This window comes from Larus michahellis, chromosome 8, assembly GCF_964199755.1.
Source record: "Larus michahellis chromosome 8, bLarMic1.1, whole genome shotgun sequence".
NCBI classification, from domain to species: domain Eukaryota; kingdom Metazoa; phylum Chordata; class Aves; order Charadriiformes; family Laridae; genus Larus; species Larus michahellis.
Genome location: NC_133903.1, coordinates 4,966,779 through 4,981,520, shown reverse-complemented (window position 1 = coordinate 4,981,520; position 14,742 = coordinate 4,966,779). Strand labels below are relative to the sequence as shown.

Sequence of the window (14,742 nt, the reverse complement as noted above, 5' to 3'; positions counted from 1 at the left end):
ATGCTGCCGAAGGGAAGAGAAAGGGATCGGTGGTCCCAAACCCATGGTAGGAGACGAATAAGAGTGCAGAGAAGGCTGGGAAGGGGTGGGAGGCGACGCAAAAAGGAGATGGGGCAGGTGGGGAGGCAACTTCTTCACGTGCTTGGGGAAATTATGTTTTTTCTATGACCTGCCGGCTGTGTGACAGCCAAGCCGAGCGGTGTCGGGCATCGCTGTCGAGGCTGGAGGTCTCCCGGCTGTGATTTGTTTTGAGCGAAGGCGGCGAATCCCCAGAAAGGAGCAGGCAGCCGCCCTGGGATCTCACGGGCGACCAAGCGTGGAGGAAGTCTAGCAAAAATTACAGCTGGTGGCTGGTTTGCATCTCCCTCTGGCTGGGAGCCAGCCGGGGTTGTGAGCCCACTGCAGCATCCCTCGGCTGCCCGCTCCCCTCCGCCGGGGGGGTGAAAGGATGCTGGAGCAGGGTTTCGCTTTGACCCGCTCCAAAAAGGCCTTGCTGTTATAAGGACAGGGTGACCCGGAGACACCCAAAGCCTCCCAAACGGCTCGAAATAATGCTCACCACCGAGAAATAAACTTGGACTGCAATCCATCTTAAAAAAAAACCAAAACAAAAAGTAAAAAAAATCCCCGCCCGCAATAAAAAGAAGTGTCTTCGATTCCCAGCCCTCCCTCTGCCCCCGGCTCCTCTCCGCACACGCAGACCCTGCCCCTTAAACCAGCCGAAAGTGGAGCGAAGCCTCCGGGGACGTGGTACCCGCCATCGATTTTTCATGGAAGGCGCCCAGAAAGGACGGTGATGGACTGCGGGGCCGCAACCCCCCGACCGCAGCAGCCGGCACGGGGGAGCTGAGATGGATCCGTCGGGAAAGGGTTGTTGCTTCGCCGCCGTTGTGGCTGTCGGAGCCGGGGCCGGGCTAGAAAAGCAAGCGGAAGCCATCAAGGTAGAGGAGAGGAAGCGAGGAAGAAGAAGGAGAAGAAGGGCCGAAGGACTCGGGCGAAGCAGCCATTAGGAAAGTGCTGATGCAGAGGTTCACTTGTGTCTACGGGCAGAGTTGGGAGTAGTTGCTGTTCACGGACAAAGGCGGTAGGAGGGAGTGGAGCTTTGTAGAAGCCGGAGCCTGTCTCACTGGGTGTCTGTGTTTCATTCCCTGTCAAAAGGCTGGGAGCTGGTTGGGGGGGCGGGGGGGGGGGGGGGGTGAGGTGGGGGGAGGAAAAGCAGGGAAGCGGCGAGCTGCAGCGCTCGCTCAGGATCAGATAGCAAGAAAACCAATAGCAGAGAGAAAAAAAAAAAAAAAAAAAAAAAAAAAGAAAGAAAACCAACCCACACCAACCAACCAACCCACCCACCCTCCACGCTGAGGCTGAAACAGGCAGGTCCCTGCCAACTCCACAGCACGCAGCGAGCGGGGAAGAAGTCCACCCTCCCCGGGCAGGAGCGGAGTTGAGCCCGAAGGATATTTGATGACACTTCGGCGACGATGGGTCCCCCAGCATCTTCCAGAGCCCATTTGAGGCTGAAGGCTCTGAAAGCGCAGAGGGAGTTTGAAGCTAAATTCACCTGAGTCTGGATCTCTTGGTCGCTGGGATTTATCTGTTTTTTTGTTTTTTTTTTTTTTTTCTCTCCAGGGGGTGGCAGGGGGAAACCGAACCAAGAAAAAAAAGTGGTGGTTTGTTTTTTTTTTAAATCTCCCTCTTTTTTTTTTTTTTTAAATTTTTTTCTTTTTCCTTTTGGAAGAAGATATATATATATATATATATTCCTCTCCCCCCTCCCTCCCCGCCGTGGCTGGAATGGAGGGGTTGGGTCTGTGCCTAAGAAGCAGCAGCCGAACGTCGGTCCTGGGAGAAACCCGAGTGGATGTGGGGTCCCCCGCCAGCTAACTCTCCAGGACCCGCAGCCCCACGGCCCGGGGTGGGGGGGCTGGATGCAGTGAGAGGTAAGTGAAGGCTCCGGCGTCTGCCTGCCAGAGAGCCGGCGCGACAGCTCCTCCGCTCCTCCGGCTCCGTCTTAATCCCAAGTCAGAGGCAAAAACAGCAGTCTCATAGTGAGTCAATCGCTTCCACCTATTGCAGCCCTAATGGAGAAATAAGATGGGGAAGTTTCGCCGCGGCAGCCTCCTGGGTGAAGTTGCCCACCCCCCCACACCCCCCACCTCCTCGCTCCCATGCCCAAAATGCCAGGTTGCGGGGCTGGAGGGGGGGGGGGTGTTTGGATTTTGCGAAGCTGACCGCCGTCACCCTGCCAGTGCCATGGGCCCCCCTCCCTCCCCGGCCAGCGGCGAGGGTTCGCCGCTGTGTTTTGGGGAGCGCCGGTGCCTCCTGCTCGCCTCCGCTCGCTTCTGCTCGCTTCTCCCCCCCCCCCACCCAGCCCCCGGCTCCCCGGGCCCGCTCGCTTTCTCGGCCAAAAACTTTTGCGCACCGGCTCATTTTGGAAATGCCCGTGGCGGGGTTATGCCCCGATCCGTGTGCGCACATGCGGAGATGCACGCGCGTGTGCGATGCGCGCTCGGCCCGACCTTCCGATTCCCCCACGGTGGGGCACGGCCGGGCTGAGCCCCGCGATTTGGGGAAGGGTAAGGGGTGCTTCGAAGGCAAACTGCAAAGCACGGTGCGGCGGGGGGGGGGGGCGGATAAAAAAGATAAAAAATAAGCAAAGCAAGCCGACGACAGCAGCGGCAGCAGCATAATTGCATCACTGTAATAGTATCGGCGCTGAGCGCGAGCCAGGCTAGTAAAATTTGTCCAGAAAATGAGCTGTACTAAAGTGCCTCCAGTTAGCAGCACCTGCACGCCTTCGCTGGGTGCTCGAGGCTATTTGTATTTTTAGAAGTCTCTCTTAATTATAGAGCAAAGAGTGTTAGAGGGGAAAATGGTGTGTATTTAGCAGCATTCGTTCCCGCATCGTTTTGCAGCGCATACGAGTGCAAAATCCCCAAATAGGGGGTTTTTCTCCCCTTTCCACTTGTGATTTTGAACCACCTGTTTTGCGGTGGTGTCGGCAAATGAAGGCTGGGTTGGGTTTTGGTTTTTTTTTTTTTTTTTTTGTTCTTAGAAAGCGTGGTGCTGACTTTGCTTCCGTGCGAAAAGGATGGGGAGCGATCCCCTTTTTGCCTTCCCACGGCCCCCTCTGCACCCCAAATCGAGCCCAATCTCATAAAGGGCTGTGACACCCCCCTGCTCCCAGCGCGGGGGTGACACCGTGGGGACAGGGGACTCGCGTGCCAGTGCCGGGTCTCCCGCCGGCACCAAAGAGCCGGGGGATGTTTTACAGCTCGCTGCGAAAAGAAAAACAAACCCTGCCACAACTCATTCTGCTTCTATAAAGCTCTTTCCCCTTGTCCCCTTCTCCGCAAAACTTTCCGGGGCCTTTTGTTCTGAACAGCAGGTGAAATTCCCTTTGTGTGAGCACAAAGCAATGAAGCCACCAGGAAATAATGAAAACAAGACTTAAAAAAAAAAATATAAAATTAATAATAAAAAAAAATAATCCTCGCCTGCTCCTTTCAGGCCTGGAATAACAGTGAGCATTCCCGTCCGTGCTGGATAGGCTTAATAAAACACCGGCTTTGCTGGGGAAGGCACCTTAAAGGCCACTTTATTTCTTGCCTCTGATCTACGACACGCTTTGAAATCCTGTATTGCTTCTGCTGCTCTTTACCTGAAAGAGTTGCTTTACCTACGAAGCCAAGGTGGATTTTTTTCTGAGCCCTGAAATGACCCCGGGGGATACGATGGGACCAGCCGGGGTGGGATGGCGGTGTCCCCCCGCCGGCTGCACAGCACGGTGCCACGGTGCTCTGCGATGCTCCAGCCACGGCTCGCTGTGGATTTTCCCCCCTCTCCCCGCCGGCTGGCCGAGGCTGCAGGGCTGGCTTTGCCGGCAGCGCGATGGGAACCGTTCCCTGCTGCGGATAAACTTTGGAGGAGCTGTCGGGGAAACGGCACAGTGAGCTCAAACCCGGCATTTTCTCCCTAATCGGCGTCAGGTTTTAGGGTGTAGATGTGCTCGGAGCAATGCGGGAGCCTCACCCAACCTCCGTGTTGGGAGGAAAAGAGGACAGGTTGGCAGCTTTGAGGACGGCGTCTCTAGAAAGGGCGGGAGCGCCGTCCCTAAGAGGGGTTTCTGGGGGGACGAGTCCGTCCCCGTCTCCCGTCGCGTGGCACGTGGAGCGGGTGCCTTATGTAAGCAGCGATGGCGGCCCCGTGCCCCGGCCACGCCGTGCCATCCCGCGCCGCCGCGGCCTCGGCCACCTGCCTCAGACCCCGTTTTGGGGGTCCCCTCTGCGTGCAGGTGCTGCTGTATCACCCTGGGGGTGGCATAACCCCCACACTGGCCAGGGGGGCAAACGGGCCCAAGCGCAGGGGTTTGTCCATGGTTTCTGCAGAGTTCACGGTTACATCTTTCCCGGTGCTGGCTACGGGGGGTCCCCAGCCCTGGGGTGGTGGCACCAGGGCTCAAGCCCCTTTCTAGGCTCTTCTGCGCCCCTTGGCAAAGCTCCAGCCCGGCTTGCGTTCGACAGCGCAGGGCAAGGGCTGGCTCTCCTGGATGAGAAGGGAGAAACCAGCCCCGCTTGCACCCGTTCTTCGTGCTGCCGACTCGCTGCAGGAGCTGGGAATTGTCCCCTGAGCGTGGGGACGCCGGCTGGCGAAGGACCTGTGTCCCTCCCTGTCCCACTGTCCCAGATCATGAGCCTGTCCCTCTATCTCTCCTGCACCCGGTCTGCCTGAAATGGAGGGAAGGAGAATAAAAATGAGCATCAAGGGGCTCAGGGAGCCCCTGCGCCCCAGGGAGCGCAGTATGGTGGGCGTCTCGTCGCCCCGGCCCCACACCAGCTTTGGAGTTGGGGTGGGAGGCAGAAAGGTGGGAGTGGGGTGGCAGGTGGCTTGGGGGGGTCCCGGTGCTGCGCCCACATCTCTGGGTGACTGCAGGCCTGTCACCTCACTGGGACATGCCCCCTCTTTCACCATTCCTGGCTTGTTCTTAGCTTGTTCCCTTGTTCTAGATCAGTCCTTTGGTCCCAGCTTGATCCTTCGGTCCCAGCTCAATCCCTGGTTCCCAGCTTGATCCCTGGTTCCCAGCTCGATCCCTGGTTCCCGGCTTGATCCCTGGTTCCCAGCTCGATGCCGGCTCCCAGCTCACTCCCTCGTTCCCAGCTTGCAGCAAGGCAGGACTGCCAGTGGGCGATGGTTTTTTACAAAGCTCTTTCAGATTCCCCCGTTGGACTTTTGAAGCATCTGGTATCACTATCTCAGCATCATTATGAATTAATTAACATTAATTCCCTGTTCTGGTATCTCCTATTGCCAGGAGCCTTAGCCTGGGCTTTTTCCGCCCCTCCCTCACCCCCAGACGGAAATGGCCGGATCCCGACTCCACCTGGCAGAAAGCCAGAGAGAAGCCACGTGGTTGGGGGGCCATCGGCTCCCCATCCTTGTCCCCATCCTGCACGGTGACAGGGGATGCTGCCAGCCCCCTGCCAAGTCCGTTAGCCAGGGCAGGGCTTGGTCCTGGGGGAGCCCCGGTGCTGCCAGTGCTGCCTGCCCGCTTGCCGTGCCACCGGCACAGGGCATGGATGCTTCGTGGATGGGTGACATTGCTGTGCCATCCCTCACCTCCACTTCCCCCCAGGGCTACGGGGCAGGTGATGGTGGGACTGTCCCGTGGGGGACGGATCTCCCTTTTAGCTCTGGGAAGCACCAATCCTGGCTCCCCAGCCTGTTCTGGAGGCACCAGGGATGCTCTCAGGGCTGCTGACCCATGGATGCTGATATCAGGGATGCTGTTCCCAGGAATGCTGATCCCAGGGAGGCCGACCATAGGGATGCTGTTCCAGGGATGCTAATGTCAAGGATGCTGTCCCCGGGGATGCTGGCCCTCTAGAGATGTGGGGACAGGGACATAGACATAGCAGGTGGATGCGGGCTGGGAAAGAGGCCAGGATCCGCTGCCCCAGCTGCATTCATCCCGCTCCGTGAGTCACCCCGAGGGAGACACTGCCCCGGAGTCACCACCTGGCTAGGCGGCTCCATCCCTGCGCTCTCCCTGGCACGGGTCAGCCCCGGTGGGGTCCTGGCCGAGGGCTGCAGAAGGACTCCGTGGGATGTGGGTGCAGCACCCGCCATCTCCCAGCCCCGCCCCACCCCGTCGCCTGCCCCACTCCCTGCCCCACAGCAACACAACCCTCCTGCCATCTGTCCCCCCGCTGCTGCCCTCTGCCACCACCCTGTGCCCCGTGGCAGGGCCGCGGCAACCCCCAGGGCCACCCCAAGCCCCCTCGCACCCCGTTCAGCGTGGGCTGAGTCAGTGGGGGTTCCCCCCCACCCTCTGTGAGCCCCGGGGCCGAGGCGGGGTGGGGGTGACAGTCCCCGGGTGGGCTGGGGGACAACCCCGGTGTCCTACATCCCCGGAGCCCGGCTCGGGCTTACGTAACGGCCGTGCTGCAGTCTGCTCTGCTCAGCCGCCAGTGCCACCGGCAGAGCTGCAGCGCGGAGCCCATCTCCCTGGATATTTGCTTTTTGGGGAGAAGGGGGAGGGAGGGGGACACTTGAGGGGTAGGCGAGACCCAGGGGGTGGCCAGGGCCTGGAGGGGGTGGTTGGTAGAGCTGTCTGGGTACGAGAGCTGGGGCGTCTGTCCCCAGCCCCATCTGTCTGGTGACCTTGGGAGCCGAATTCCCCCCTGGGTGGCAGCACCCTGTGGAAGGAGGATCTGGGGAGGGGGAGAGCAGAGCAAGCCCTGCCCGGATTCTAAGCGAGGGGTCAGGTTAGAGACCCTGCTGGCATCCTCTGCCAGCCACGCTCCCATCTCTACCCTCCTCGGAGAGCACTGCGCAGATGGGGAAACTGAGGCAGGAGGTTGTGACTCCCCATGGGGGGCAGGTACCAGGGTCCCTCTGGATGCGGTGGGGGGGGGGAGATGGTACATTACCAGCCCCTTGGATACCCTGGGATGGAGGTGCCCCCATCCAGGCTGAGCTCTGCCCCTGCAGCCGGTGTCCCCACTTGTGTCTGGCATGTGGGCGCAGGGACGTGCTGGCACTCGGTGCGGTGAGCTGCAGCTCTGGAGCTTGCTGTACATGCCGTGACCCGGTGACGTGGGGCAGGGGGGGACAGCAGGCTGGCCGCAGCACCCTTCCTGTCCCCAGCCTGAGTCCCCAGGGGGGTGTAGGGTGCCGGAGCAGGGAGCTTGCGGGAGAGACTGCCGGGTTGTGCCGAGGCTGTGGTCTGGTGGGGGGCCAGTGTGTCACCGTGCCTGACGCTGCCGAATGCCGGGGTGTGCCTGGGAGCTGCTCCGGTGCCGGCACCCACTGGGAGCCCAAGGGCTGTGGGTGGGCTCGGGGTGCTGGTAGCAGCCCCGGGGCTTGGGGTGGTACTCGCTGAGCGACCCCCTCCAGCCAAAATGTCATGGCAGCTCTGCTCCGGCATGGCTGCGCTCCAGCAGGTCTCAGCGGAGGCAGGAGGAGGGATTGTGCCTGGAGGCAGGGCCCTGGCTGTATCCCAGTTGTCACCCAATGCTGCGGGGACCCGGTGAGTCTCTGTCCCACCCCAAGGCTGCGGGGTCACCTGGTGCCATGGGGAGCAGGGCTGTGCCTCCATGGTGGCCCGTGGCCAGAGCCGAGGTGGCTTCAGTGGGGGCGGATGCCACCACCCGTGGGTGCCACCCGCCCGCAGGGACACCTGGCCGGGCAGCGTGGGCATCACTGCAGCGCTGAGGGAAAACCTGGTATGATCCCAGTGCGAAAAGGTGGTGTCACCGCCAGTGAGAGCCAGGACACCCCACGGAGACCGAGTCCCCGAGACCCCCACCTCCCTCTCCTCTTTTGCCCCTTGTTCCCAGGCTCAGCTGGCGTTTCTTCCGGAGCTCAGTGGGATGGAGCCCAGATGCCCCCCGGCATGCCGCCGAGCCCGCTGCCCTCCCTGGGCACCCCGGCCGGCCCCGGGGCCCACGGTCCACGGCACAGGGACCCTGTGCCCCGCAGCCGGGGGGAACCAAGGACGCCGGTGAGCTCATCCGTCCTGCCCGGGCTGGGAAAATCATTGCATTGTGCTCGCTGCAAGAGGCTCAAAGGCCTTTGGTTCCCTTTTAGGACGCGTCTGGAAAGGAGCCACTGAAACAAATGCCAGGAAAAATATGCCTTCAGTAGTGGCTACTTTTTTCGTGCATTTGGAGGGATCCAAATGTGGATCCCTTGCCTTGGGGAGCCCTTTGGGGATCCCCCCCAGTGCTCTGACTGCAGCGATAAACCTCCCCCCATGCTGGGCAGCCACTGCTGGATCAGGCCCTTCTCTCATGAAATGCCAAATCCGTCCCTGTCGGGTGATTCAGACGTTTGGGAAAGTGGGGGTCAGGTGCTGCTCTGGATTCTGCTGCCCTTCATCTCCGCAGGAGCACAGGGGAGCCCTGGCACTGCCAATCTCCCCGGGGGGGTCAGGGCTCCCGGCGCAGTGGGTCCTGCTCCCCAGCTTTGGATGCCCCAGGGCCAGATTGGGCAGCGCGATTCTCAGCTGGGCTGAGAACGTCCTCCAACTCATTACACACGGGGGCCAGCTAATCTCCATCTGACAGCGAGTCATCCTTCCTACCGCGCTAAAGGCTGTAATGACAATGTACTTAAAGGGGCTGATGAATTAAGTGCATCTTACAAATGCATCAGATATTAAAATTCCCGTATAATTACAGTGCGATGGATTATGTGTGGTGCTGAAGGGGAAGCAATTCAGCAAAGCGAAGGAATTACAGTTACAGAGGAGAGCCAGTGAAGCGTAATTACACACGGATCTGCTCTAATGCTGGTGTACAGCAAGGGGGCTGGTTTGGAGCGGCAGCGGGAGCGATGCCGAGCGTCACCGGGGCCGTGCTGGCTCTGAGGGCTTGTCCGGGCTGCTGCAAGGGTTGTGGGAAGCGAGTGGGACCTGAAGGATTTCATGGAGAGAATAGAGGGATACAGGGAGAGGGCTTTGCTCTGCTGCATCCCTTCTCGTTGCATCCCCAGAGCACCCTGCCCGCCGTGGGCTGGTCCGGGGGCTTTCTCCATCGCTCACCCCAGCACCCGGCTGCGCTCAGCGCTCTAGGTGCACATGTGTGCTTGTGCCTGGTACAGCCGTCAGCGCTTGAGCAGATCAGAGACGAGAGAATCCGATTCCTTTCCTTTCCTTTCCTTTCCTTTCCTTTCCTTTCCTTTCCTTTCCTTTCCTTTCCTTTCCTTTCCTTTCCTTTCCTTTCCTTTCCTTTCCTTTCCTTTCCTTTCCTTTCCTTTCCTTTCCTTTCCTTTCCTTTCCTTTCCTTCCCTTCCCTTCCCTTCCCTTCCCTTCCCTTCCTTTCCCTTCCCTTCCCTTCCCTTCCCTTCCCTTCCCTTCCCTTCCCTTCCCTTCCCTTCCCTTCCCTTCCCTTCCCTTCCCTTCCCTTCCCTTCCCTTCCCTTCCCCTCCCTCTCCTCTCATCTTCATATTTTCCCTTTTTCCTCTCTTTCCTTTTCTTTTCTTTTCTTTTCTTTTCTTTTCTTTTCTTTTCTTTTCTTTTCTTTTCTTTTCTTTTCTTTTCTTTTCTTTTCTTTTCTTTTCTTTTCTTTTCTTTTCTTTTCTTTTCTTTTCTTTTCTTTTCTTTTCTTTTTCTTTCTCTTTCTCTTTTTCCTTTTCTTCCCCATTCCCTTTCCCTCTCCACCCCGTCTCGGGGTGAGTATTCCCAGGTGGCTGCAGTTGTGTGATGTCCGGGCAGAGGCTGCCATGTCACCCTGCACCCCAAGTGTCACCAAAGAGGCGAGCCGGTCGCTCGCATCCTCGCTGCTCCATATTTTCTGGTGTTGGTGACGCAGGGGTTGTCCCTGGTGCTTTCAGCCCCCCACGCCGGTGAGGGGGTGTCACCTGCAAGGGGCCACGGGGGAGGAATGTCCCCAGCACGATTCGGCTGTGGGGCTGCCGGAGCAAAGGCTTTTCTCTAACGAGCTGGTGCCGCTTTTCCCATTAATTATATGGAGCGGTGCCACCATCAGACAATTAAGTAGTGTTGTCCCAGGCTCTAATAAAGGCATGGAGAAAGCGGGGCGTGGGACGCCATGCGATGACATGAGTGTGGGGCTGCACTGGGGGGGTCGGGTTCTCCGTGTGCCATGTGGCAAGGCACCCGCATGTGGCCACCAGTGGCCACCAGCCAAAACCCTGCGAGCACTGCTGACCTGTCCCACCACCACCCCCAGTGCCGCCTCCTCCTCCTCCTCCTCCTCTTCCTCCCCTAACGGGCCAAGAGTCCCGCAGGGCCACCGTCCCCATCGTGTCCTTGGCCACAGCCTGCCCTCGGCGGGCAGAGGGGGCCGTGTGACGCCTGCCTTCGCTTTTGTGATGGCGCTTGTTCACTAATTAGCAAAATCTGGCAATCCGCACCATTCTCCCTGTCATTAATTATTATTAATTATTTGTTATGCAAATAAAGTTGAAGAGCTCAGCGCTGTAGGCAACACAAACGAAAACAGTCCCGGCTCCAGGCAGTTTATGCAAGGGTGGGCGAGTGGGTATCGCAGGAGTCCCGGGGACATACAGCATCCACACGCTGTCCCCTGCGGAGGGACCGCTGCACGTCGGCAACCCCTGGGATCTGGGGACAAGTCGATGGCATCAATGGTGATGGGCGCTGCAGGGCGGGTGCCAGAGGGGACTGCAGGGATTTGGGATGTAATGGGGAAAACGGTGCTTTTTAGGGTCCTGGGGGATGAGGGTGATGGGGGGACCCAAGGGCAGTATGTCGGTGATGGGTGGCCGAGGCGAGTGCTGCTGGTGGAGGCAGGAAGGGCGATCGCTGGGTGGGTTTTGTGGGTTCTGAGAGGTCCCGTCCCATCCCTGCGGTCTGTCCCCGAGGGCGGTGTCTGGGGAGAAGCCGGGGTGTTTCACCAAATGATGTCGTTTCGATAAGTGGCAGTTTCCTGTCTCCGTCCTCCCAGCTGGAGCGTGGACGGGGCCAGGATCCGGCCCTCCTCCCCCTGCCCCGCAGCCCTGGGGTGTTATTTGGGTGCCCCCCACCCTCCCTTTCCCCTCTGCCCTGGGGGTCTCTGACCCGTCCAGATCTCCCTTCCCCTCGTGTGCCTCCGAGCTCGCCATCGACCCCAAACGCAACCACCCCATGTCACGCCCCTGTGTCACGGCGCCATAACGCCGGTGGCACCACGCCGCAGGGCTGGCGCTGGTGGGGCCCTGATCCATCCCCTACCTGAGCAGTTGGAAAGGGAACCGAGGAAAAATGGAAATTAAAGAGAGGAAAGAATTAATAAGGATCCTGCCTCGACCACAATGGCTTTGTTTCAGGAGAGCCGATACCGCACGCTCGCTAATGCCGTTCCTCGGAGGCCTTCGGGAAGCAGCGGGGTTTTGGCGATGCTCAGGGGCATTTTTGGTGCGCTGCGGACGCGAGCGCGTGTTAGAGCTGTGCTTGGTTCCTGCCCAGCCGGGGGATGTCCCTTGGCGTGCAGCTGCTCTCCCCAGCCGGGCTCTGCAGCAGGAGGCAGCCGTTGTTGTAAAGCAACGACCTGGCAGAGCGGAGATTTGGGGTGAGAAACGTGTTTTTACGAAGCGATACCTCTCCTCCTGCCCTGAAATGCCGGGCAGCCTGGCGGGAGGGCTGCTTGCTCCCTCTGGTTCGGGGATCGTCCTACGGTGGCTGTACCGTGCACCCCGAATACACCGAGCGCGGAACGACCCTGTAACAATCCTCTTCTGCTGTGCACCAAGCGCCATGTCTGTGCGTCCCTCCCCAGCACCTGGTGTTATTTACTTTTCTGCATTTACTAAATTCCCCAGTTATCACCCCGTAAGCCTCGTTCAGAGAAACCCCCTATTTCCTCCATCCTGGGGTACTGTCCCTGGACATTTCTTTAGGGAGAATTCAAAGCAGGGATGGGAGAGGAGAGAGGGGCTGTGCTCAGAGCTGCAGCCGATATCCCACAAAACTCTCCCATTATTCCTGTGTCCGATGTCCATGGGGAGCTCAGCCTCTTTTCTTCCCTCTCCGCTGCAGGAATCAGCTCCGGTTGCTGCCAGGGTTATCTCCATCCTCCAGCTTGCTGCACGCTCTGCTACTTCACCATCCTCCCGAGAGCTGGGGCTCGACCCCGGCCGGGCAGCACGTGCTCCCGCCGAGGAGGACGATGTCTTTATTTTGCCACCGCCAATAATGAGTTTGGAGATAAAATCTGGAGAAATATTGGGGTTTCATGGAGATCCCCCGCCTGCTGCCGCAGATGCCTGGGCACTCGTGCGTGTTCGTGGCCCCGTCCTGAGCCCGAGCCTGGGCCGGCAGCCGCAGGGAGGGCTGGGGCCAGATGCCTGTTTCTAATAAAGCTCGGCTCCCGCCGTGAGCCGCACTCATCCTCGCCCGCTCCAGATGATAACGGCAGGGATGCCGCTGCCGGACGGACCTCCTGGTAAACATGAAAAGTGGCTGAAGGTGAAAGGACCGGGCTCCAGCTCGGCGCCTGTGGCACCAGCCCCGCTTTGCCGAAATAAGGATGCTCTAAGGAGCTAAAAAAATCTCTTGCCCGAGACCTGGCCCCCGTGGCGGGTGTGTGGGGGCTGCGGGGGGCCGGAGGCGGCAGGCGGGGGGCCGGGGCGCTGCGTGGAGCGCAGCAGGAAGGAAGCGCTCGGCGAGGACACAGCCAGCACTGCGTGCACGTCCTTACATATGTGCTATTTTCAGCTTGACGGGGAGCAGGCCAAGTTCTCCAACAGATTGAGTTTGGAGCTGAAATCCTCCTCTGCTCCTCCCCCCCCTTCCCACCCCCCCCCACCCCGGCCCAGCACCCACTGCCTGCAGGTGCGGGGAGCCCTGTGTGCCCAGGGCACCTCTCTCTGCCCCGCTCGGTCTATATTCCCTCCGGGAAGATCCACGCACTCTCCCAGCGCTGCCAAACCCCCGCCTCGTCGCAAGGCCACAGGATGTGACCCCGCTCAGGGGGACAGTGGCTCCAGCTTCCCCCCTTCCCACCTTGAGTGGTCCAAGCACCGACACCAGCATCCTCCCAAATCCATCCCCACTCCATCGGGGACCTGCAGCATCTCCCGCCTTTGGCTTCGCACACTCGTGCACGCTCCCACCCCCTCTCTCCTTGCTTTTTTATCCGAGTAGAAAATGTCCCTCCTTCCTTCTGTCCCCAAATCCCCCCTCCTGCCATCTCCCCTCTCCCCCACCACCGTGACCCCTCCAGAAGTGCAGCTGCTTTTGCAGCCGTGTCCTCGCCCTGCTTGAAATGCAGGCAAGAAATCCATGTGCAACTTACTGTCTCGGCACCCTGTAATCATTTTGTCAGCCGAAAAGCACTTTTGTCAAACCCCCACAGGCAAACCGGGAGGGGACGGATTGGGGAGAGGCATCTGACACCACTCTGTGCTTTCCCCCCCGCCCCGGCTTTTTTCATCTTGGGTTTTGCTTTACGGGTGGGACGAGCGTTGGATTTTTCTCTCTTTTCCCTCGCCGGGTGCTTCGGCGAGTGTCCGGAGAGAGTGAAAGGAATAAGGAAAATGTTGCAGGAGAGCAGCGAGGCTGGAGAAAATGCACCGCCAGCGGCTGGGTTTGCTCGACAAAGTGCAATTATGCAACGGGAGGAGAAAGCTGTTCGGCTGGAGAGGGGTTTCCAGCAGGGACTAATGGAGCCCCAGGCTCCGTCACCTGGGATGGCCCCGAGAGCGGCCGCGGCCCCATTCAGGTGCTGGGGGTCATTAAATGGCTCCTGTCTGTCCCGCGCTTGAGCTGCTCTGGGGGGGTCTTTACAGAGGGAGGTTAATGCCATCGGTTTGCCGTGTCCTGACAGCAAACAAATGGGGTGGCAGCGGCTGCCCTGCCCAAACCCGGCAGCGGGTCCCTTCTCCAGGGCTGACGGCCCCTGAATGGGACGCGGTTTCCCTCGATGCCAGCTCTCGTGCTTCACCTCCGTTGGGGGGTGTGTGTGTGTGTGTACCTTTTTCAGCCCCTTCAGCATCCCCAGTGAGTGCCCGGGGTCCCAGCAGCGGGTGACACCAGCCCCTGTCCTCTGGGAAGGGGTTCGGGGGTGTCTCTTAGAGCAGGAGTTTGTATGGCCTTGAGGACGGGCTCTGCTTTACCCCAGCGTGGGATGGACGGGGTTGGGGGGGCACAGGCTCTTATTCCAAGTATGGGGACCTCTGATTTGGGCACCCCAGCACGGCAGGCCGGGAGCGTGGCTCTCCCCTTCCTGCTTTTTTTCTCGGCTGGCGTTTGCCTGAGCATCGGGGCGAGCTGCCTTTGCCAGCCTGCGTCACGCGAGCACCGTGGGGAGTTTGCACAGAGCCGATCCCTTCTCCCTAACCTTTCCGCTAATGAGGAACCAAATGCCTGGGATGGCTGCAGCGCTGGAAGGTCAGAGCCATCCACAGCCCGACGGCCCCGCGGCTCTGCCCCCGGTCCCATCCTCCTCACGTCTTTCCCGAGTCCTTAGTGATGTTTTGGGGTGCAAAGAGGAGGTGGGAATGAGGTGCTCCGTGGAAATCGTGCGTCTGGGCTGGTACCATCGGCTGGAGAAATGATAAGCCATAAAGCAAAGCGCTCGGCGAGCCTTGTCTAACTCTGCACGGCGTGTTTGCAGGTCTCAAACGCAGAAAAAACCACCCCAAACCCCACGTGCAAATGCTGCTCGTCTAATTAGGGTACTGGGAAAAACTCATCCATCCTTATGTGTCCGGTGCGTCCTCATCTGCGCACGTGAAATTCGGGCCATCAAACACTCGCAGCCGCCGTCGCAGCAAGGCGCT

General features: G+C 59.7%; 1 protein-coding gene across 1 annotated transcript in view; it reads left to right on the top strand.

Annotated features, from left to right (window-relative positions):
- The first annotated feature begins 1,185 nt into the window (after positions 1 to 1,185).
- The window catches only part of KCNJ12 (potassium inwardly rectifying channel subfamily J member 12), a 36,561-nt gene continuing 23,004 nt past the window's right edge, over positions 1,186 to 14,742 (top strand). The window contains exon 1 of the mRNA XM_074597243.1: positions 1,186 to 1,937. The gene's annotated coding sequence lies outside the window, so the exon portion shown is untranslated. The remainder of the gene's footprint in view (positions 1,938 to 14,742) is intronic.